Source organism: Vidua chalybeata, chromosome 12, assembly GCF_026979565.1.
Source record: "Vidua chalybeata isolate OUT-0048 chromosome 12, bVidCha1 merged haplotype, whole genome shotgun sequence".
NCBI lineage: Eukaryota > Metazoa > Chordata > Aves > Passeriformes > Viduidae > Vidua > Vidua chalybeata.
In genome coordinates this window covers 8,100,828-8,126,599 of record NC_071541.1, presented here as the reverse complement: position 1 = coordinate 8,126,599, position 25,772 = coordinate 8,100,828, and the positions used below count along the sequence as shown (strand labels likewise).

At 35.8% G+C, this 25,772-nt stretch overlaps 1 protein-coding gene across 5 annotated transcripts in view; it reads right to left on the bottom strand.

Moving 5' to 3' along the window:
• FHIT (fragile histidine triad diadenosine triphosphatase) overlaps positions 1-25,772 on the bottom strand; it is a 524,049-nt gene that overhangs the window by 475,717 nt on the left and 22,560 nt on the right. The gene's annotated exons all lie outside the window — the stretch shown is intronic.

The following is a 25,772-nucleotide window of genomic DNA, read 5'->3' as shown; positions in this document are numbered from 1 at the left end:
ACATTCAATAATTGCTCATCCTGTGGGGGAGTGAGGGATGCCAGTGATATGAGAGATTCCCCATAGGGCGAGAAAGGAGGAAAGTCATTGAGAAGCGTAAGCAGGACCATTACCAGTTTTAATCTGTTGAGGAACCCCTAAAATTGCAAAAGCAGCCAAAAAATGGCAACAAACATCTTTGGCAGTTTCACCTGTGTGGCATGATGCAAATAATGCACCTGAAAAGGTGTCAGTGGATGAGTGAACATATTTGTCTGATCTCCTACAAGGAGACAATGCTCCTGCTCAGAGCACCCCAACTCCTGGCTAAGCTCAGGACTTCTGAAAGGCAAACAGAAACATTACAGAGAGAAAACGTCTGATATTTATCTTATTCTGGTTCTTGTGGCTCTACCAGCCCAATAATTAGCTGCTAACAAGAGACTGTGGTGAGCAACACTAACCAAATCTGGAAAAAAGAACTCCACAGAGAGTCTACTAGAACTTCAGATTTAAGGGAATAGTGAGACACAGATAAGAGCTTGTCCAACATGTTTCTTTTCAAACTGGATAGGAAGACTAAACTCTTTTGAAAAAGCTTCAGCTCTCACACCTGCTTTTTGCCATGTTTCCAGATAAATGAAATTCCACCTTACTGAAATATTTAAGCAACTCCATTCATTTGGAAATACAGAACATGAGCTAATGTGACTCTACAATGCAATATATGAACACGAGGAATAATTGTACTGGAATAGTTCCGTTTCTCTGAAACTTTAGGGAGGAAAGAGGGGGAATTTAGAGAAAGGAAAGGAAACTGGTAGGAAAAAGAGGAGCTGACTGGAGATGGCTAGGTTGCTCCCCTGCAAATACTGACACCATTGCACTGAGCAAATGAACCTTCATAATTTTACTACATTTATTATGAAAATTTGAAGATAACAGTTGTAGGATACTGCAGTATTTTCCATCTATGACTAAACATTTCACAAGACATTTGATGTTAGGGACTGATGTTTACCCTTCTACTGCAATAAAGCAAAATCATTCTAAAGTTAAAATAAAGCTTCTGTAATATAGTAGTGTTAACTCCACAAAACAAAAAGAAAACTCCACATACTATAGTCAAGGAGACATTTTAAACATATTCTTCAAAATCAGTTAAAAAAAATAAAGAATATAACATAAAGGAATTTTGTCTATCTAATAAACCTATGCTGAAAGAGGTAATGAATGGTTCTTAAAATTAAGATCAAAATATAACTTGTAGTTTCAATAATGCAACTTTTCAATTATTCCTCAAAACACTTTTCCTTGTTTCCTTTTAAAAAAATTTATTCTAATTAAAATCATCGTTAGCAGTAATGACACTAAACTGCAATGAACATTTTGTTCCTGACACAGCATTTAAATTTTGCATACAAAACATCACATAAAAGAACATAACTAGAGTTTTTGTTCCTAATAAATTAAAACTAGGAAACAATGATTTCTTTTCTTGCCACTTCATGTTGATTATTTGATGGACCTAGCTAACTAACTGAAGTTTTTCTCAACCTTGGAAAATCCTCAGATGCCACAGCAGTAAGCTTAATAAGACCTTAAGAGAATGTCTTTTCCACAAATTACACACCAAATACTATTGTTCAAACAGTATCTTCCTTAGCTTAGTAATCAATTAATATCAGCAGTTTCCTGAGAAAAAGTCCAATCAAATCTTGTAGCAGTGTAAATTATACCAAAACCATTGTTCAGGACTGAGTTGCTCCTGCTCCCTGCTGTTATTTTCAGCATTCAGCCCCAAAACACAGCACAATGGTGTGTCATTACTTCTGTCAAAAGGAGACAGACACATCAGCTTTAAGTTAGGAGCCTCCTTCCCTCTGCCTCACCATACATAACTTGTATTTTATCATGCTTCTGTGCAAATTCCCAAAATGAATTTATCCCCTTGTTCACAGATTCAAGACTAATGCTGTTTTATGGTAGACATTTCAAGAACCAGACAAACTATTGATTTATGGTAATTAACCATTGACTACTTCTATAATATCATCTGAAGAAAAGAACTTATTAAATGATTCAACAGATGAAATCAACAAATGCAAGAGGCAACATTTTTAAACAGAAATTTGGCTTCACTAGCTGTGTTCAAGCATAACTTAGGGTAGTATTTATCACTGTCATATATCATCCATATGAATGATCACAAACTCTGTGTGATTTCTTCTTTCATATAAATATCTACTTTCAGTGCCCCATCTTAAAAAAATTATATTTGAAAATCATAAAAGCAGAGTTTTAGTAGGAAGGGACCTCTGAAAGTTATCCACTCCAACTGGCCTGCAGTGAGTAGAAATATCCTCAACTAAATCAGGTTGCTCAGAGCCCCATCCAACCTGACCCGGAAGGTTTCCAGGGGTGGAACATCTCCACCTCTGGGAAATCTGTGCCAGTGTTTTACTGCCCTCATAATAAAAAATGTATTCCTTAAATCCAGTTGGAACCCACATTCCCTTCGCCTAAAACCATTACCCCTTGTCCTATCACAACAGGTTCTGTGAAATAGTTCATCCCTGTTCTCTCTTATAAGCCCCTTTTAAGTAGTGAAAGGCCACAAAAACAACTCCCAGAGCCTTTTCATCTCCAAGCTGAACCACCCCAGTTCTCAGCCTTTTATCACAGGACAGATATTCCACCCCTCTGATAATTTTTATGGCCCCCCTTTGGACCCACTTCAGCAGTGTGTTTTAACACTGGAAGACAATTTACTTGGAAATCTTTTTATGCATTATGGTAAGATAGCAAACTGGGAGAAGACTTCTTGGTTGTTTTAAATTACACAGGACTCACTATTGCATTATTATTACAATAATGCCCTCCAGAACATACACCCTCGGAGACAGCAACACGTGTTCCCAGCTTTGGCAATTGATGCAACATCTTTCAATTCACAGTTCTCTTCAAATTACACTTAAACACACATATTGCACATAAACACCCAGATAAGACAGATAAGATCCAACCCAAACCACTCAACTTCCAACAGCCAAATTGCTGCTGTCCTAAACAACCTTTTGGGATTTTTGTTTTTGCAACAGAGAAGAAAATCTAATAACTGGGATATCATTTTGCTTGAGAAGTTTCCATAATGCCAAAGTCACTGCTGCTCTGAAAAGCTGCAATGACTCTGTGAAAGAACTACCATGAGGAGTGCCATTCTGCAGAGGTGTGTAGCTCCCGACCTGATATCTTTTCCTTCTGGGCCTTGGGGTCACTTCCATTCAGGTAGAATAACAGTCTCTTCTATTCTAGGTGGATTTCAAGAAGATTAAACCCTATTGACAACCGTCCTGCTTTTCATCTGAATTTGCACTATAATCCTCATACTTCATAGGAAGAAGAAGAAAAAAAAAAAAAAAAAAGAAATCAGTCATCCTCTATACACTGAGGATCAGCACACATCATGAATAGTCCCTGAAATTAGATAATGTTCTATTTCCTGCTCCTTTAAATATTACTACATACTTAAAAAGTTAAATAGAGGTAGAAACCAGATTAACAAATGTGAGTTCACCTAGAAAGAGTCTGTATTAATGAAGAGTTAATACAATAAATCTGGTGCACATAGAAGTGTGAACAAAATGTCAACCTCAAGAGAATAACTTCTCCTTCCTACAGGTGGATTGCACAGGTGCAAACATGCACAGCAGCTTTCTAAAATCCATGGCATTTTCAAAAACCTTTACGCAGTATACCACTCTGCTCCTTGGGTAAGTTTTACAAGACAAACTGAAGCATCAGAGCTACAAAAACACACATTTCTCTACAAGTTCAAAGAAAATACTTTTACTGCACTTTTTCACAAACCAAAAATGCTACATTACAAATCATTGTGTAAGCAAAAACAGCTCCCCGGGCTTTAAATAGTATCAAAATCTATTAATGCAAGACCCTTGATATTATTCCATGCACACAAATTTGGTTTTTTATTTAGGGGCAAAATAAACAGCTGAGGCCATTATGAGCAGAAAAGCAGAGTCTTCTCTAAAGCAAGTTCATTTTGTCTGGGTTTTGATAACATCAGATGTTTTCTAATACTGTAAAACCAGAAATTGTTGAAATTTACTGCTGTGAAAATCAGATACCTTTCTAGAATATTTATTAATATGCAAATACAAGATTCAACCTGTGTCTAAACATCAAATTAGAGTCAAAGTTCTATTGGAAAATTGAAATACGTCAATTAGATTGAATTCTAGCATTAAATTGGAGCTGAACACAGAAAAAAATACTGCTACTCTAACACATTTTATTAAGAAACAAAAAAGAGGCAGAGTAAAAATCTGTATTTCACAGTAAATGCCTAGCTTTACTTTTGGAATTTATTACTGAGGAAAAGTAACTCGGAGTTTTACTGATTAAGACTTCCCTATAAAACTGACTTAAGACCTGTGACTTCCAGGCAGGACAAAGAAAATCCAGAGCTGGACAGGAGATATGTCCCAGTGAAAGGCTTATCAGGCATTCAATTATTTTCTTACAACCTTAAATATGAGAGGTGGGCAAAAGAGTGAAGCCTTGTCCTCCTTGTCTAAGCAATTATTCAATCCCTCGGGAAAGCTTCTGCAGCTATCAATTCCCAGGTCTTCCAAAAGATACCTGCTTGGAAAAACACAACTACAGCCACCTACAACTACCATCCCCCTCCAAAAAAAGTACTTGGGGGAAAAAAAAAAACAAGCCCTCTTACAAGTCATAATTTCACCATTTCTTTGGAGATAATAGGTATCACATTGTATCTTCAAAGGTATCAGAGTGTGTCTACGTGTACAGATATAACAAAGTTATTCCTCTCCAGATCAGAGGCCCAAACACTCAACAATCAAGAGTCCAAAATGTTTTCTGCACTGTGCTGAATCAGCTGCTAATTGGGGTAGCTTGCACATAATTGGTAAGGACATGGCTGAGATACATTTTTAGCCAGCCCCCTAAAAGTGAGCAACTCTGATGAGGAAATGCAAATTGTGTCAAATCAGTTAAATAAACACTCAAAGGCCAGATCGCAGTTATCATGTCCTTTCTAACATGGGAAGTCCCAATGTAAGCCTGGGGAATCAGAGCCAGCAAATTTTGTGTCAATGTACTGAAATACAAAAGGGTCACCTTTAGTGAATTAAATAAAATGCACAATGAATCAGGCAGCAAAGCTGCACAGCCACTACAACTTGTTTAACTGCCCATTGTATGTAACAGTTAAAGGGGAAGGGAATCTATGCACTCAGAAGTTCAGCAGAGTCTTGTTCTATCTACTCTCCAAATGAAAACCTTTGTAACCTTCAATTTCTTGTGACATCTATGGTATTTCAAACATTTGAACTAGATTGATTGAATGTGTATTTTCTAATAATTCTACCAATACAGAGTTCCTGGAAGTACTACAGTAATTCTATTACCTGACACCATTAACAGGTTCCCATGTTGAAATCCTCTAAAAGGTTTTCAGACTTATTCCCAAAAGGCTTGAGCATTATCCAGCAGTATTTCTAATTTTTGCACAAATGACCTAGACAGAGCTACAGCTCTAAACTACAGCTTTCCGAAGAAACAGCCAACACAGGACAAAACAAAATTCTTCTGCATCACCATAAATAAGGTTCCTACTTATTCTGTTGCTAAAAGCCTTCATGCTTTAAATCTCTTCATCAACTATTAAAAACTTTATATCTCTTCTCTAAATTTAGTAACTTCTACACTGAAAAATAAATTATTCTATAGGTGTCAACAAGCAAAGTACATCTTTATTTTGTTCTAAAAAGAAAGTGGCTGGGAAGGCATCTTCTGAAACAGAGCAGCACAGGCTGGTGGGCAAAGATGTGACTGAAATTGTACCCTTCCAGTCAGCACAAACAACTGCCTATTTCAGTCCCCAGTTTTTTATCCATCATCCAGGTTAATTTTGATTGGAACCTATTTGTCTCCTGAAGACACTGAATACATTCCCACACAACTGTAGGAGTCACTCTGTCTCAGGGAAACACAGTACTTCCTGGAACTCTTGACATGCCAAGAAATCAGAGTTACTCCTATTGCTCCTTGCTGACAGCTCTTATTATCAGTTCTGCCATTAACTTGGACTGAAATCCAATTCTGGCCAGACCCTTGCCAAGGCATTCAAGACAACCAAATACTTAGAAAAACTCTTCTCATACTTTTTTTATCTGAGAAGTTGAATTCTTGTTGCTGCTTTGCATTTTGTTGTTTTAATTTTCTTACTGGAGAGCTAAAATAAAATATTCCTCCTTAGAATTTTAATGCAGAGACTACAGTGGCACGGATATTTTGCATAAAGAATCCATATCCACCTAAACTGTATTACACTGCTTTTTTTGGAGGTATGCTGAACATCAGCCTAGCTAAGAAATCTGCTGACACAATAGAAACTTCTACTATATTTCTGTACAAATGCACTAAGAAAAGTGCCTTTCACTCGCAGTTTTCAAGATCTTGAAGACTCTTCAACACAGCATAGTGCACTTCCATGAATGAATCCCCTACAGCCATCTATGAGTTCTGGAACTCTTAAAATATCCCTGTCCGACTGGGATGGTGGCTGCTCATGTACAGGAGACCAGTTCCTCTGTTCAGTGAAGATAACATAAGCTGAGATAAGGAACAGAGTTATCATCATCTGTCCAGATCCAGAGGCATAACCCTGTCATCTCTCAGATGGAAGCAAAGAATGAAAGGAAAAGTTTTTCTAAATAATTTACGTTCACATGTACATTCCTTTTACATTGTAAGTCAGTAGGAATAATGAAGACAATCCTCAAAATACTAGGCAAAACCAAAATTATTTTACCACTGCCAGGAATGAAGTCAGGAAGGAGCAAGAGTCAGGAACTGAACTCTTATTTGCTGAGCTTAATTCAACTGCTTTCACCCCAAGCTTTCCTTTATTCTTCAGCACTACTGTGATATTTACAGCTCCAGGACTAATTTGAAGACTAGAAATAATCTTCATTTTCAAACAGGTGTCTGTCATTCAATTAGAGAAATGTATTCCAAAATCCAGGTTAGACTTAACGAAAGAAGAAATTTCTCTGCATTTGATTTAAAACATTTCAGGAAAAAATTTATCAGAATTATAATCAGGGGGAGGGGAATGAACCACCACCCCAAAAACCTTCCATTAACACTATTGCTAATAGGCAAGACATCCTTTATTTCTTCTAACAAACCATATGTGTATATAATGTGTGCATATATATATTATATAAGAAAACTTCCTCCTCCCTAACTATTTGCAAATAATGGAATGAAAGGAGAATCAAAACAGAAGTGTCTGAGCTGCAATGAAAGAAAACAGAGGGATTGGGAAATAAGCACTTTTTTAATTTTGGGGGCTTGGGGCACAGTCACATGAAAATAAGCAACCAGCAAAAAATACAACTGAAATTTCCTCCAGGGAGAAGAGCTGCATAAATCTGTCCAAAAGATTGAGGGGCTGCTTGAATGCAGAGAGAAAATGGTACACAGGAGGATTCGGAGGTAAAGTGACACACAGAATGCTTCCACCTGGCAGAGATACTGACTGATATCCACAATATAACTACACAACCTAACACACAGAAAAAAGAAATACAGCAACTAGCAACAGACAAGTAGTTTCAAAATGCTTTAAGTATGAAAGACAGAATTTGGCAAGACAAAGACTAGGATTGATCAAGTCCACAGTTCCTAAAATTGCTCAGGGATATTGTCACAATATGGCAAAGGACTGTACAGTCTCAATTTGTATTATGGAGTCAGAACTCTCAACAAATGCTACTTGAAAGAAACAATTAGGACTGGCATATGTCCCAAATCAATAAATGTAGGTAACTCTAAAACAGAGTGTAACGGTCACATAAGAGAATCTAAAATGCCAATAATTGAGTCCTGAACATAGCTGGTTTAGATGGGATACAGCTTTAGAAATTCTACACACCAAATGCCCTAGCACACACTTTAATCTATTATCACTTCTTCAATAAACTTCACATACAAGGATGCTCTTCTACCTTTGAGGAAAAAACCCAATCTGCTTCATCTTGGTATAGACTGAGCTGCCAATGGTTGCTCAGGGACAGGCTGGGCATCAGCAGGTGCTCAACAACTGTACTGAGCATCACTTGTGTCTCTTCAGTTTTAGTCCTCACTGTCTCCTTTTCGTCACAATTATTACTACTATTATTATTATCGCTGTTATTATCATCATCACTATTATTATATTTTTGTTGTTTCCATTATTAAACCCTTCTTAACACAGGAGTTTTATATTTTGTCTCCAATTGATTCTGAAGCAAGGGGGCTATGTGGTACTGAGACACCAGCTGGAGTTAAACCATGACATGTATAAAAAACCAAAAATGTTATTTTCAACCCTCATTTTAAACAGCTTAACCTAAATTGTACTATAAAAAAGTCAGCATTTGAGTACAAGTTTGTTGAAGGCTAAGAATTCTCCTGTGGGAGGAAAAAAGCTTTATTATAAACTGATTCCCATTACATTAAAAGTATACTGTTCCTCAATGCAAAGCACATCATCCATCATCTCTTAAGTGGTAAGTAAAATGTCTGTACATCAGGAAAACATTTTAAAAATCCACAGAAAAATTCCAAACCAAAAAACATTATGAAATATATCTCTATTTTATATTTCCTCCTCTCCCAATCAGTTAATAAATGTATTTTTTGAAGCCCCTGGAAAATACCCAACTCTTACCATAGAATCCTTCCTAGGCAAGCCTGCCCCAGTACCTTACTCCTGTGAGGGTGCTGAGGAGCTGGAACAGGCTGCTGAGAGAAGATGTGGATGCCCTATCCCTGGAAGGTTGGATGGGACACTGAATGACCAGGTCCAGGGAAAGGTGCCCCTGCCCATGGCAGGGCTGCTGGAACGAGATGATCTTTCAAGTCCTTTGCAACCCAAACCATTCTGTGATGGTATTTTCTATACCTCATCACATAAAGAGACATTCTTTAGGCAGTAAGCATGGCCACAAAGGAGGAGGCCATGTGTCACCTTGTTCCAGGGTGAGCAGAGTCCTCCAGTGCATTGTGACACTGGGAGAGATTTCTAACACTGAAAAGTTATCAAGTAACACCAAATAAGTCATTAATTCATTTAACTTATTTTTCCTCCACCAGTGCTTTTAAGTTGGCCACAGGCTACTTGGAGGTTTAATGACTATTTTTTTAATTTAAACCACTTGAGCACCAATGGTTGCTAAGGTAGCACTGATTTATCAATATGCCACCTCAATATATTCACATGCAACTCTTTTTGCTCAATTTTGTGTGTTTAGAGGCAAGTTGCCTTGAAGAGAGTTGGAAGCAATCAAACAACCAGAAGCAATCAAGGCCAGAGTGATAACTACAAAATGGAGCTAAAAAGCTTGTTCCCTCAAACTGGCCACCCTGCCCAAACGGGAAGGGCTGCGAGACTTCCCACTGTGAAGCTGCAAAAGAGGGCACGTAAGGATGGTTCAGTCACCACTGTCAGCAGCAGCACATTTCTATTGCAAATAAGGAAATAAAAAGGTTTTGGCAAAATGGAAATATTCAAATATTTATGTGAATATTTCATCTTATAAAGCACTTTCAATCCCTGCACTTCACTTTAGCTGTACTTAATAAAAAAAAAAAGAAAAACCCCTGTACTTTTCATTTAATTCATACTTCTGTAAATTACTGTTCTAAAACATCTATTACCACATATTAAAAGACACTGAAACAACTGAATTTGGCCTTCATATCAAGGTTACAAGGAACATGAACCACAACCAGGAACTGAATTCCATTTTCAATAGCCCAATTTTGATTCCAACTTTTTTTTAAATCAAATTGCCTTTAAGGAGTCAATTATATTTCCAGAATTAAACAAAAGTAGTGGTAAGGTCAGGATGACAGAACAACTACCAGTAACCAGCTCTGTCTACTCATCCTGTTTAAGAGATTGTGAACACGAGATCACATCCCATTTGCAATAATCAAAATACTGTGTACTCTAAAGCAAGCCTAATTGATTTTTTTTCCCAAAAAAGAGAAGCATTTCAAGCCATTTCAAATTGCATCCATTCCCAAAATTATATTTGGCACAAAGGTTTTTTTCTTTTTCCTTATATACCTTGGAAAAGGAAAAAAGGATCCAGACAGAGTCTATTTCTTTGTGTCACATTTGCTGGGCTTCCAATGTAACTTTAATAAGCAATTTAAAGAAGGGAGACTTAAGCAGAAATTTCAAGGACACAAGGTAGAAATTCTGACAATTTATGAACACCATTGGCAACTTGTTCTTCATAATTTCTTTAAGCAGGGTTAAAGGAGCTAAATTGATCGTGTAAATACGAAGCAAAGCAAAACAGCAGCTTAGTCTTGATTTGACACAGGATATTTATAACAAATGAGAAACATTTACTATCCATGGATCATTAAACCCACAAAAATAATTTACATTAACCAAATTGTACACTCCAAGGAATATTTTTAACATCTGTCAGTATAATTTCTTAAACCACAATCTATATAATCCATTTGATTTTCATTTTTTTTTCTGCTCATTAAGAATCTTACATCTGTTACCTCAGGTATGCCAGAGAGGTCAAGATCTCTGGCAAAATGAAATACATTACAGTATATACTTCAATGGTCTTTTTCTTTCCAAATAAATTAGTTAATAATAGGTTTGAATTGGATTTATTTCACTTTGGTTTTGGAGGGTGGAGTCGATGGTTGAGGGTGTGTGGAGTTATTTTTCAGAAAGTAGCTCCAGAACATCCAACACACTTTCTAGTAATTGCATTCAAATGACAGCACTGATTAATTTTAGAAGGTAGGGCACATTCCGTAAACTGAAGTTTCAAGAAAATATATAGTCTTGGGAGTTCTCTAAAGCCAAAATACCTATTATAATTGTAAATCAGAACAGTAGATATATCATATATATATATATTATTATATAAACACATGTAGCAGATAAAAGGCCTCCATATTCAAAGACTTAGGTCATTTACAGTGACCTCAAATATTTAATTATTTCCATCATTGTTTGGGATTTTTTCTGATGTTGGATTAGAATGACTTCATAAGGCTTTGTTTGAGGGGTTGTTTCTGTTGGGCTTGGTTGCCACTGTTTTTTAAAGTGATCCCTGTAGCTAAGTGCTAAAGAAGAAAGTCATAGAATAGCAAACTCAATTCAAGGTCTGTCAACAGAAAGCTCAGTGCAGATCAGCCTCAGGCCTCTCGAAACCCCCCAAAACGAGATTCTAAGCAGAAAACAGCAAATGTTTTGGTGAGCTCTGATTACATCCATCAGATTATCTCACAAACACATTTCAGAGGAGGAGAGAGAAGAGTACACTAAACAATTACCAAAAGAAACGTGAAAACCACAATATTGTTTACAGCCACATAAACAACTTGAAACTTCAAACCCTGCTTTTGTTAACGACATTAATCTGTTACTGAAGATCCACTCCCAACCATTAACAAATATGGTACAAATCCAATGCCCTGAAGGGCATTAGCAGGATCCAAAAGCTGCTGTGAATCAATTCACTTGTACCAAGTTTGGCTTTTTAAGCCACTCAGATACTTTTCTTGAAACAAAAAACAAAACTAAAAAAGACCAGAACAAAGACTCCAACCAAATACTGTAGCAGAGTAATAGCACAACCAAATTTTTCTACTTTAATACAACTATTTCTGTACAATCAGATCAGAAAAAGAATTACAAGTGTAGAAAATGAACTCTACATGTTACATGCTAAATACAAATTTCCGAGTACACTAAGATTTTATTTTAGCAACAACAAAATCTAAAATGACTGTAGGAAGCATAGATTTATTTTGAGCAAATTTATCACAATATTTGAAGCACCACATAAAATATTCTATTTGCACTCAGCTGCCAATTCTGCACGCACTTTCATACTTGCTTTGGATAGCAAGCAGTTCCCCTGGGATAAGTCCATAAATGCTATCCTAGCAACATCTCAGAAGGGCCCTTTCCACCCTTATCCCTTTGCCTGTCACCACAGATTACTCTGCTCTCTCCACTGGCCTTACTGCAAGATTAACTTTGAAGTCTGTTTGAACATCCATTTGAAAATATAAAGGAGGGGACAGAAAACATCTCCCTTATGTTGGGTGCTATATATATATATTCAAGATGGAACGAAGAAATAGAATTAACATCACATTTAAAGAAATAGAAAAAAAAAATTCTGAATCACTAATGGCATGTTGTGCTTTGAAAAGACAAATTATCCCAGGGCCAAAATAGATTTCAATATGACTGTGCACTAATGAGCTCATTTACATATGTCTTAGAAAATTGCATGTATCACAACTTCAAGTAAAATTTAGTCCCAATAAAATTTAACAAAAAAAATAATTTTCTTTTCTCAAAATAAATAATTAGTATATTCTATCACCAGTCATTCATTCCTTGCAGAAAGAAACAGTAACATTTAGAATAGCATTTTGAGTCTTAAGTTTTTCAATCAAGTTATGATCAAAGTATTTCCTGCCAATCAAAAGAATGGCTATTAACATCAGTTATTTGATTCAAAGTTTGGAGAATTTTCATCTTTACGTGAGACCAAGAACTTCAGCAATCACTGAAAAGACATACTTTGCTATTTACTGCTGTTCTCCAGAGGAAAAAGAAAAACCAAACCAGAAAAAAATCCACAATCCACCACATTCAGAACAAGTATGAATATCACATTCTCTGAACTGCCAGAACTCAAGTTCAAGTCACAATTCTGACCTTCTCAGGTATGCAAAATCTTAGATCATGCTTATTATGTGAATATATTAAGTTGGGACATGCTGCAAATCTGGGCAGAAGTGACCTCAAACCCCACAGCTGATGAGCAGTTTCTCTAACTAGAACAAAAATATTTTATAAAACAAGTGTTGAACCATTATAAAATCTTATGAGCCTGCTCTTAAAAATCTCATTTGCCTTGCTTTACAACAAAAATCAAGTCTGGGACATTAAAGTATGACAGCAACCTGTGTGTCTTTAGTCATGCACGGCTCCTTTTATAGTCCCCGGAGGCAGCAGAGCCTGGCGAGCTGTGCTGGAGGTGCTCAAAGTCACACTCTGCAGCAGCTTCTCCCCCTCCTGAATGTGAAGGGAGCCAAGGACAATTAGTAAACTCTCCCAGGCTAAGCATTGTGCCTAGAAAGAGGCAGAAGTGTTAAGAGTCTTGATCAAAAGACATGACATGATAGATGAGAGTACCAAAACCATCACATAGCAAAGTAAGAACATTGATAAGAGAAATGTAATTAGAGTCTTTTACCAAGACCCTGTAAGCATACAAGCTTTTTTGCCATTCTCCTTTGAGCCAGGGGTACAGGGAGGGAGAAGCAGCAAGGTATAGGAGATCTTAATTAAACAAACATTCTCTAACTACAGGGTTTGTGGGGACACACCCAGCTCTGTCAAAAAAAAGAACCACAGCAAAAAAAAAAAAAAAACCACTACTTTAGTGCTAGCAAAAGCTAAAAAGCTAAATTTATTTTATCCCCTTCCTTCAAAAAAACTTAGAAAATGTCATTGTTTAGACAGCTTATCATAAAACTCACACAATTTCTCCTGCCATAATTAAATTATAGATTGGTTTACAAAAGCATAAGTGTAGAACCATAAAAAGTTTGCCGTTTTGCATTTAATGAAATGCTCCAGTCTTGCTAAGATTTATGCATATACTCAACTTGATCCAGGTGAGGCATTCCACTGTGAAGGCTGTTATGTTAAAGCAGCAACAGCAGGTATAAACCAACATTAATTTGAAGCACATAGTTGGTATAATAGCTAGAAAAGGTTTTCATTTGTGTTTAACATCACTCTTAGGCATGAAACACAATCTTACTAGCACAAAGTAACTCCCACATTAAGCTACATGTGCTGCCAAAGCACAGGAATAACAACTTTTTTGTTCATTTTTACTTTCAAGTGTCTGTTGCTGATACAGGTTTCTTGTACTCCAACTGTAAACATAAATAGGAGTCAGATGTTTCCCATCCCCGATTTTCATTATTTAGTTCTAAATCCAGACTGTTTTTGTCTTCAGCTTTCAGAGACCCGCACGGAAGTATTTAATGGAAAAGTGTAATAGGAAAGTGGAAAGCAGGGCTATGGTGAAAAAAAGGTTGAACACAGACACACAAAAAGAGAAACCAACCTTTTGCTACAACTTCATTTTTTCTCTTAAGTCAGCTAATAACATGCTCTGCCTCCGATATTACAGATTTCTGTACATTATGCTCAAAGCAAGTCAGTGAAAAAAAACTTCTAAACATTTTTGCTGTTCATAAATTACTATCTTCAACAGTCATTTGATCAGGCACACCTTCAGCACTTAAGTTGAATGAGGCTATTTTCCTTGTTATTCTTATAAAGACAAAAGGAAGTCAGTTTTCCTCCAAAATTTTCACTTGTCAAGATGTCCTTTTAGTAGATTTTTTATGCTTTTTAAATCCTTCATAAAATCATTTCAGAGTCACTAGACAACTACAACAAATTTGAGTATTAATAAAACAAATCCATTTACTATATGCAAGACTTTTGAAGGGAAGAATTCTTATGCTCTTGACATGCCACAGGCATGTATTAGAAATAAGATGAAATGAGAAAAGAAAAACTTTCAGAGTCAGCATTGATCCACAGTCTCTTTTGATGCTCACTCCCTTGGCAGCAGGTATTAGCTTTCCCAAGCCCAAGTGCTCAGAGGAACTACATTACTACTCTTACTAAGTCTTATTTACCAACCAAAAGGCTTTAACACGAGGGAAAATATGGAAAGGCTCAAAGACCTGTGAAAACCCTGAGGGCTGTAGCAAATATGGGGGAAAAGGAAACTCCCACATCCCTGCCTGGAACTGTCTGTCCATAAATCCCAGCAAACTGGGACTGAAGGTATTTAACCAGCAAATACAAAGAAAGATGAAATAAGTTACCAATATCTATCAATAATAATAATGAACCCTTTCATTTCCAACTTTGACAAGACATTCAAACATATCTACACAAACCTGAAGTAAATACTCAACAGCATCTAACTGACCTGGGACACAATGCCATATTTCTGGGGCATAGACAACACCAACTCAATGTTCAAAATATTTGAAGGCAATATTAAGAGAAAATATTGCCTACAACAAACCTGACCCTGTTAACAGTGTTACCTGAATATCTATTCCCTCAGCAATGGCACCTTTTTTTTTGTTTTTTGTTTTTTTTTTTGAGAATATCACATGAAATTTATTCCTGTTCAGGAATAAATCAACAGAAGAGACTGAACTTCCATTCACAGAAAATCTGGGTACTACTGTCAGCAAGTTCTGTTCTCAGCATGGCCAGGTACTTCAGAACATTTTTCTACCTGACTGGACAATGTTTCTTTTACAATGAAGAGCATTAGCTGAACGTGAGTGCAAGTGCAAATCATTAAGTCCCTTTGCTAGAGTATCCATATGTACAAAAAGTGATACATTTATGCTTTCAACAATGCAGTTTAAGATCAAGACTACAAATACTATGAAGTCAAATACTCTGGAGAAATGTAAAACTTCATTCTTTTTAGTACAGTACAAATATAATTAGACAAATCTTGACATATGCCTTTGGCTGGCATTCTCCTTTGCAACACATTCTTGAAGTTTAGGAGTTGTTTAGCTAGGAATTTAGTTTTTATTTATGTACAGCCACTTTTCAGTGAGTCTCTTTGCCTCGAGGGTGCAATCACTTTGTGTTCAAGGAATAGTCTGACAAACACAGAAAGCTTTTACCTGCTGTAAATTTAACATCCCTGTAACTGAACAATCTGGTCTGCTGTCCCAGACATCTGAGTGGCAGCAAGACTAAACATTCCCTGGTCAATCCAATCCTGACTGAAGTCATTTTCTGCACAACACTAAGAGAAGGGAACTTGAAGGAAACATGAAAAAGTAACCTATGAGATGCATTATTGAGAAATCTCAACTTTAACACCAGCCATATTACAGCTGTGCCTACTTTGAGTCCCCAAGTAATTATATGTAATGAAGGACTAATGTGTTGGAGGAACATTAATTAAATCAAACTCTTTTTCCTAGTTGGCATGTTGCATTATTTATATTATATTGCACTTACAGGCCACAGTGTCCTGATGGAAATTAGACACAAGTGAAGAGACAGATTTTTACTGTCAGCACTAAGTAGACCACTACATTCAGAACAGTCTTAGAAACTTTCTCATTGCTTGGACAAAAAAGTAAAGAAAGAAACTGAGGGAAACTTCAGTTGGTGAGCTACAAATGTATGCGGGCCTTCAAACAAAATCAAGGAACGTGAAAGTAGGGATAATGAGGAGGAAGGACCAAAAGGCTCATTGAACATCTTATTTCTAAAAAAAAAAAAAAAGAAAAATCTCTGAATGTATTAACTTAGAGATTAAAAATATACTGCATTTGAATATGCAAAAAATTAGTTTAAATTTAGCAGTCACATATGTATTACTGCAGTACCTCAGATGCAGCAAAGCTCACAGAAAAGATCCACAATTACATGCTCTATATAGGTGTTGCATTGTAGGTAATCAGCGGTTATATGGAGACATTTATGTGGCATTTTAAAAAAACCTTTATGTACTAAAATACTTTAAAAAAAAAAAACTGAAAGAAATAACAACTCTAAAATCAGGCTTTTTGGTGCATAAAGTGCTGTTAATTAGGTGATGAATTCCCGTCTTTTTCATTAAACAGAACTGCATTTAGCTGGGATTTACTAGATTAATTCTAAAGTCAAAGACAAAGATCATTCCATTTCAAAAACCTTCCTACACTTTATTATAAAATTAATATTTTCCCAATCAAAACAGATTTCAAATTTTCAAAGCATTTCACAAGCATTATGCCAATTTTGTAAATCCAGAAACTATATCAAAACCAGTTGAAATAAGCTGTCAGAGGATACATACAGAATCAACAGTGGGAGTGTGAAGAATTTGTAGGTTTCTTAAGACCCAAGCATCACTTTTACAACCAGATTTGCATGCTTGAGTAAAGGAGCAGGGAAAATGGAGCTATAAATCAAGAAAAATAAAGCCCTCTCTCCTAAATTACTTTCTTTCCTACCAAGTCAACAAAACTACAGAGAAGGATTCTCCCAGAAATAACATTTTATATTTTAAAACTAATATGTTTCTCCAGCTGAATTTGTATGTTTCATTAATGAAAGTGAAAACACTTAACAGGAAACTATTTTTTATATTTTTTTAAATTAGAAGTGGTGATCATACAACTTAAATAATTGAACAGGTCACATGCCTGATAGAGTTTTAAAGTTATTTGAAAAATGTCTTTTCCCCTCACTTTTCAAATTATGCTATTTCTGTTAAACCAGATTAAGTGAAATTATAATATTTCTATTAAAAACTCAGACCAATAAGGAACATTAGTTTTACTTGATCCTTTGACACACACTACTACAAATTTGCATATCAAATGGACTTAATGCCAGGTCAATGTCTCGATTCACCTGGTTTCAATTTCTTTTAGATTAAATCCAGCTCAAACCCAACCCCATTCAGTTGGAATGTAAGAAGGTACAGTTAAAACCAATTTGGTCACTTCAACTCAACTTTGTGCATAGACAAAGCTTATTGTAACTTCATAATAAGCCAAACGTTATTTTCAACCACAAATATTATTTTGGAAACACAGCCTCATGGTTGAAGCATGAGATGGCAAATCCATTTTTAAATAGAAACCAATTTTCATCACAGACCACTGGGTGACTCTGGGCAAGTTAATTAACCTCCCTACAATCTGTGAAATTGGGATAATACCTGGTTTGCAGTGAGGCTTATTTCATTAAAGCTTACAAAATGCTGAGAGATCCTTAGATGGATATACTGTAGAAATAGAAACAAGCTCAGTATTTCAAACAGTACTTTGAAACATAATTCCTATTTGAAAACACACCTCACAGTCAAGTAAAATGTCACTTCATAAGCAGTACTCAAGTGACTTTAGGTGCACTGAAAGTATATTCCACAACATATTAAAAATCACACGAAAAATAACAAAAAAAGGTCACATATTACATCTCTTCTTTCAGCTACATACAGCATTATCTCTATGCATTTACAGAACTCAGATTCTCATCACCAGCAGTCACAAACATTACAATCAACTTTGAAGAGTTCCTCAGAGTCTGCCAGTGCACTGGAATCGTCAACACAGAACCTACTTCTGATTGCAAAGCTGTAAACTTCATTTCCAGTGTAGCTCCAGTGCAAATATTGAAACATTTCACTGTACTTTTTATTATTTTGCTCCCTGATTATCTGCCTTCAAGAAAAGATTGCAACAGGAAGGAGTTCATTGCAAAAACCTACAAGGTGAGAGATGAAACCAGGGTGGATGAGGTAACTGGCCACTCAAAGGGTTACCAAGGTTATTCAGAATGAAGGTGGAATTTGAGAAGATGCAGAGTTTGAGAGTTCTGTGCACCAACATTCTTTCCTTCAGCTAGCATGGTTGGCAAATTCTCAGCTGAGCACGCTGCTCTCTCAAAGGGAAACAGGCTTTATGTCACAAAAAGTTCTTCAAAATATAGCATTTAAAAGCAGGTCCAGGCTTCCCTGGAACCTGAAGGTTTGTACCTCATTGCTTTCAGAAAAGCTTGCTCTCTTAAATTAAAACACGCTCTTTTAGTCACCAATGCCTTCACTTGTTCACAGTTTGGTTCATTCCTTTCATATTCGCAGTAAAAACAATTATTTTTTCTCTCCTTTATTGTGTGATTTATCTATTTCAACAACTCTAGTGTTTGACTGAGCCACAATTTCTAACATATTTAGGTCTGGAAAAAAGTCTCTAAATCATGAGGTATGCTAGTTCCCCACACACCCCTCAAACAGTTGCTAACAGAGATATTGCATGTGAATTATTCAGTGCATTTTTAAGGCTTCATTTCACATCTTTACATAAGCCAATTTAATGGAAGAGGCTTTCACATAAAGAAGAGTGCATTTAGAATGATTCATTATTGAAATTAAAATTATTTAAATTAAAATAATTTTGTTCAAGTTTTTCTTTTCAAAGGAGACTCCAGGGGGACTTGGTAGTTTGGCCTCTGTTAAAAGTTTTAATCTTCTGACTACAATTCCATCTATCAAAGGTTTCAGCAACAGCAAGCAACAACAACAAAAAAAAAAAAAAAAACACACAACAACAACAAAAAAAAACCACTCAGGGCAATCCTTTGTCACTTGTATATAAACACATCCATCAGTTAAATACTACAATACCACCTTACAGCTACTGCAAGAGGCTTTAAATAATGCCCCTAAATTTATCCAATCCTACAGAAAACAGGTAACAAAACAACTCAAACTAGATACAACACCTGTAAATGAAATTGGAATAACTGCATTGACAACTATGTTAAAATAACATTATAACACCACCTTAAGGCTTTAGCTAGTGTGTTTCATACAGTTACTCTTTACCCTGCAGTAGGGACTCTTTTTTTCTTAATGCTTTTCAGTACAACAGAAAGCCTGAGAAGAATTAACTGAGACAACAAAACCATTAGAAAATTCTTTTAAGAGGTCGTAATGCTCAGCTGAATAACTTTTATCCAGAAGTGACAGATATACAAATAATTGTCTGACTGTGTGCCAACATCTTCAAGCCCAATTATTAAGATCACCATAGAAAATCAATAAATAATATATGCAAAAAGGAGCTATTACCTTACTCCAAAGTTAAGGAATATATTTTCAAAAAAGACATAAACAGCAGCTCAGTTTCACAGACAGGCCTTGTAGATTTTCCCCTACTATTTAGTACAGAAAAAGCTCATCTTAATTATATTTTCTATTTTAAATGCACTTTAATAGGGCTGTTATAGGAAACTGCAGACAAAACTGCAGACAAATGGAATGACTGCAAAAATGCTGGTACTTACATTTTAATTTCTCACTTTAGCAGTACTTACTTGGATTATTATTGGAATAGAAAAACAATGCTTTTCCGTAAGTCTGGAAAAGTTTATATGAAGTATCATTATAACACAAAATACAGGTAATCATACACTGCCCTGTTCTGCAGTCCTTCAAAATCTCACAAGCATTCATGACTGAACATATCTTCATAATGCCTGACAGGTTACAACATTCAGCTTAAAGTAGCAGCGTATGAAATACAACCTATTTTGTTTGTGAAATTCTTGTACATGTTGTTCTTCCTAAAGAATATTTTGCTTTAGAGCTAATATTTCTATAGTAAGTATTTACAGAACACATACTGACTACACTGATGACCATGTTTTTCCCCAAGCCCGGAAGCCAACAAGGAATTCCTATAACTTATACACTCCACAGAAATTATCTTTGCTGTTTGCACTCTGGAAGTACCAATTCACAGCCTTTCAGACTTCCCACACACTGAAAACAACACAATGGTGCTGTGGCACAAGCAAAGTAATTGCCACTCTCTAGGGCTTGATGACTCCTTTCTTGGTGTACTGAAACAGTTTACAGAAAACTAATTTTCTTAGTGATTAAGGAACATTAATAAGGAACGTATTCTTTCACAAGTCAAGAGTTACTAAACACCTAAATACAGCAGTGATTTATTATAAATGCATAATCACGATGTCTAAGCCAAAGACAATTGAACTGCAAAAATACATCATTAAGACTTGGGATTTTCTACCTCAACTCCCTTCTGCTGGAAAACTGTTTCAACCAAATTAAATACTTGACCTCCTCTTTTTCTTTTCATCAGTACTAAAAAACAACAAACTTAAACTCTTTGTTCAAAAGCCAAGAATTTTGGGGATTTTGACTCATAGAAAGTAAAGTTTTTCAACTCAAAGGTGTTACCATTTAGTTGAAGCAGATAACATGAGTAACAGTGATAAGCAATAGGTAACAGATAAGAAATTCTGTGAACCACAGGTAGAGAGGAATTGTATACAATAAACTGAAGGGAATAAGGAATGCCTTGACAAGATTTAAAGGTAGGAAGATTTTTGTGAAAACAGCACTGTTAAAGGAAACTGTAACCTTAGCTTGTTTCTTTGGGTATTTGAATGTGCTTTAGAAAGTTATTTCAAGTTTCATCAAGTGTGTGGTGCTGAACTGTGCCACATTTTACACTTCTTTCTCAGCTCTATGTTACAGCCCCAACTGTCTCAAATCCAGAAAAAAGGCAAAATCCTTCGGGTTCAAACACATTTTTCCCTACAAAAGTTAAGATTACAATTAAATAAGATATTAGGAGCAACTAACTACTTATTTTGATAACAATTAATGGATCTCTGGTATAAGATAGGACAATTGTGTTATCATAAAGCCAACTCATGGGTATCATAGTAACTCTTAAGTGAAACTAAAAATAATCTCATTTTCCTTAAAACATGTGCATATTAAAAACTTTAGATTCATAAATGTAATAACTTCTTTCACTTTCATTGTACTCTACAATTTTCTTGTACACTAGACCGTCATGTAAACACCTCTCAATATAAAAATTAAGATTCAAAACTCCAAAACCTGTTAATACTAGTAAATGAAGCATATGTTTAGCTACACAAAATACTCCTCTGCTAGAATTACCTTGCTGAAATAAGTGAAGACATAACAAAAAAAGGGAATTTTGACATTTCATATTTTGTTGAATGCCATTACTGCACAGGCAATCACTGTCTCTTACATATAAATTAACATCCTACCATCTGTCAAGTGTTCAGATAATCACAGGGTTTAATGCACAATATGGTTATTAGAATGTGACCTGACAAAAAGAAAAAGAACACAACCTAATTTGGACTACAAAATCTACGCTCTCACTGGCAAATGACAGTTTGACAAGCTATTATTCTGCATTTTGGCTTCTCCAGTAAAAGCAATTTTACGCATATGTAATTCTATTAGTCATACAGTCAACTGCCTGTGGAAGATTACTTCAAACTATAAAATTTGCTTGGTCATTCAGGATTTTGTACCTATGTAAATGCTTGCACCATGAATAGAAATTTAATGATCTCTATATACACATACCTAAGTAGAAAATAGGAGTCACCATGCAAGATAATACTGTGATGCTATCATTAACTGTAACCACAGACTTTCTTCAAGAAATCAAGCAAAAAGTCATTAAGCCCATTAAATACATATTTATCAACTGGCACTGGCTGTTCCAGAACTAGAGTGTACAGGACAGCTCTTTATCCAATCTGTTTCACATGCAAATGTGTCATCTGTTAATAAGCACCATCATTATTATCATGTGTTACCTACATACTCTCTTTATGGCTTATTCTACTCCCAATGCCTTGTTTTTGCCAAGGTAAACGTTACTGACAGTTGTCTCTACTAAAGACCACTAAAAAAATCCTATTACTAACACAAAACTACCAGGCAAGCCTCATGTGCCTATGGCTTCCACATTTTTCAGTGACTCAACTGCATTGCTAATGCTCCAATAAAATATACTGCCAAAGGAAATACTCTAATGATAACTTCAAAGGGTAAAATGCTCAGGAAAGGTGAAATTATGCATTCAGAAAAAACAAATAAACCAATCACTTTAAGAAAGTGACACAAGAAAAACAAAGCATACACAACAATAATAGAAGTTCAACACAGTTTTACTACCTGCAGAAATTAAGTTTCCATTTGATAAATTTTGTTAAGGTCTAGCTACACTACTCAAGGACCTGCCTCAATAATAAAGCATCGTGATCTTGCTTTCTTGCCAGGGGACAAGAAAAATCAGCTCTTGGTTTATGCAAGGCCTGCCAGCATTTCAAAGTGTACCACTACTTAGAGCTACACAAAACAGGTCATATCAGCTAGAGGTCTGCTACTTTGATTACCAGTTTCTTCCAAAAGGGAAATAAGAAAAAAAAAAAAAAAAAAAAAGAAAAAGCAAAACCACGAGGAAGAAACATTTCGATTACTTTGTTCAGGTTTAGTTTTACACATAGTAAAATATTTTCCCTATTAAATGCCAGAAAATATCAGTTGTATAAGATAAACATCAAAAAGTACCATTTTTCAAAGTACCTAAGCCAATTATGTGAGCTTGGTTCTTCTTTTGCAAGATCACACAATCTAATTACCACAGGTCACCAAACTCTCACTGTCTGATAACGCACATAGTGAAATTTATAAGACACGCTCAGCTGCATCATCCAAATCTGTAACTGCTTTGTGAAACTTGTTCCTCTGTACTGACACAGCTCTAAGACTGTTTTTCTGGGGAAGTTACCAAGATAGACAAAAGGGAGAACAACCATGACACAATCTACTGATTCTCTGGCTGTCTGTAAGTGTAAGCTGAGGAAGTGCAGAAAAAAGCATCTTGGATTAGTTGTGCTCTACAAATATTTACCCAGGGAATAACTACAGAGTAACCACCAAGCAGTAAATTCAGTATCTCTCACTGTTCATTTAATTCATGAGATAGAAAAGTGTCCACCTTATTCAAAAGCAAGTCTCTCCCCAAATTGGAACATAAACACTTAAGTCAGTTGGGGATATCTTTTTTTACCCTCATATTTAAGCACTTGGGGCATTATTCCTTCACAACAATAACTGATAATTCTAAGCAACTTCAGGCTTAAACTGAAAAGCAATGCACCTCAAACCCCAGATTATAAAAATTAAAGAATTAGATAAAGTTGTACTTGCCCAGTTAGAGTTCTTAGTGCTGGACTCTTCAGGGCAGACTTGTATTGAGACAAGCACTAAAGCCAGTCTGCTCTGCTGGCTACTAGTTGCTGGCTGTTTATGTGCCTGAAAGCAGATTTACATGACCACAGCTGCTACATCACACCTGAAATCACACCTTTAATGCAGCACCTGACACTTCCAACTGAATGTTGTTATCAGCCTCAAACAACCACACTGATGATAAACCTATGGAAAGGTTTCATTTTAAAGATTCAGTGCATCACCTTTAATAATATTTTTTTTTTTTAATAGAAAAGAATATTTTCACAGGAGGTTGATCAAGCTTTTGTGGGTTTAGGCCTATACTATTCACCAGGGCATTTATATTATAATGATTCACTCATCTCAAATGTCCTATATTCTCTTATGAGAATGAAATTGAGTACATTAATATCAGTATAATTAAATAATATGAAATACAATGCAAGTTTTCTTACTGAAACATTTAAAGTAATTTCTTACTAGGCCAAGGTCAGGAGAAGATGAAAATTAAAGTCCAATTAGCCCAATCAACCAAAATATAGCAGCTGACTTAAAGTAGCATAGCAGCTGACTTAAAGTAGTATATTACAACTACCAAAACAAGTGGCAATGAGAACACACTTTTGTATACTGTGTAAGGAAAATACTGTAGGGAAGGGGAAAACAAACTTTTTAAAAAGACCTTTGATAATCAAAGGAGATTCATACTTCTCTATCTCACAGAATATTCAGTGAATTACGTTTGCTTTTCTATAATAATTTCATCCCTAACAAGATCAGAGAAAATGATTTATTCCACCCCCAGTCTTCCTACATTTGTACGTCATCCTAGGGGACACTGACTTTCTGAACACTGAATTGCTTTTGGCCATCTGATATTACATTACTGCAGTCTTCTGCAGAAGGAGCCAGAAAAGAAAAAAAAAAAAAAAAAAAAGGGGGAAAAATAATTACATTAATGCTGGGAATCAAAGTTTATTGACTTTCCCTTGAGCTATAATACCAAAAAGCTGATTACCGAAGTTGTCAACTTATTTAATGATACTACCAACTTCTCTCTGAACTCATCAAAATATCTTCTGAAAAATTTCTCAGAAGTTTTTCAAGTAGAGGAATACATTATTAACTCTACTTCATCTTACTGAAGATAACTGTATTTTGCCACTGATCCTTCCACCTCTTTGTGTCTACCAAAACATTAAAACATCATCATTGTAACAAAAAAAACTCCAGGATGCTCTGAATTGTTGCCTTCTCAAGCAAACCAGCATCTCATTTTCACACCCCAAGTACATCCTACTTATTCTAGAAAACCTAGGGAAAGCCTTAACTAGAATACAGCTCTAATAAAAGTGAACATCTCATCCCTACCCATGCCAACTTGTTCTGAGAATTCAAGCTCAAAACATGGCACTCTGCAGTATGGACCCTCCAGTGTACAGAGAATGCATTATGGGGTTTTAAATTTTCATTCACACTGTCCCCTCCCAAGAAAGAGGGCTGCCCATACCTTTATTTGTTCCAAAAGCTCTCTTGAAGACTGTTAATGCTTCTTCCTCCTTTGGAGAGCATATTTCTGTACCAACACCTTGTGTGTTGGTGTCAACAGGAATGTCTTCCTTCCCTTACTTTTACAAAATGACTTTATTGTACAATGTGCATAGGGAAATACTAAATTAGGCAGCTGATAATGAGAAAAATGACCAGAACTGACTTTTTTATCTTTTTCATCAGGGTCAGCAGTGCAACAGAAAGTACCACTCTAGCAAAAAATCTGTCCTTGTATCATTTACAATGCAGCTTTTTCAAAACATACAGGAGAAAGTAGAATACTACTCTTGTCAAGTCTTCTGAACACTAACAAAGCCAGGAAGTACTTAATTAGTTCAACAGAGCTGCAGCTTATCACATTCTCTTTCAATACAACTGTGAGCACGCTATGCAGTGTTTACAGTAAACCTCTTCTGAACAACATGTGATTATAAGACCCACAAAATATAGTGAACAAAGTATAGTTTA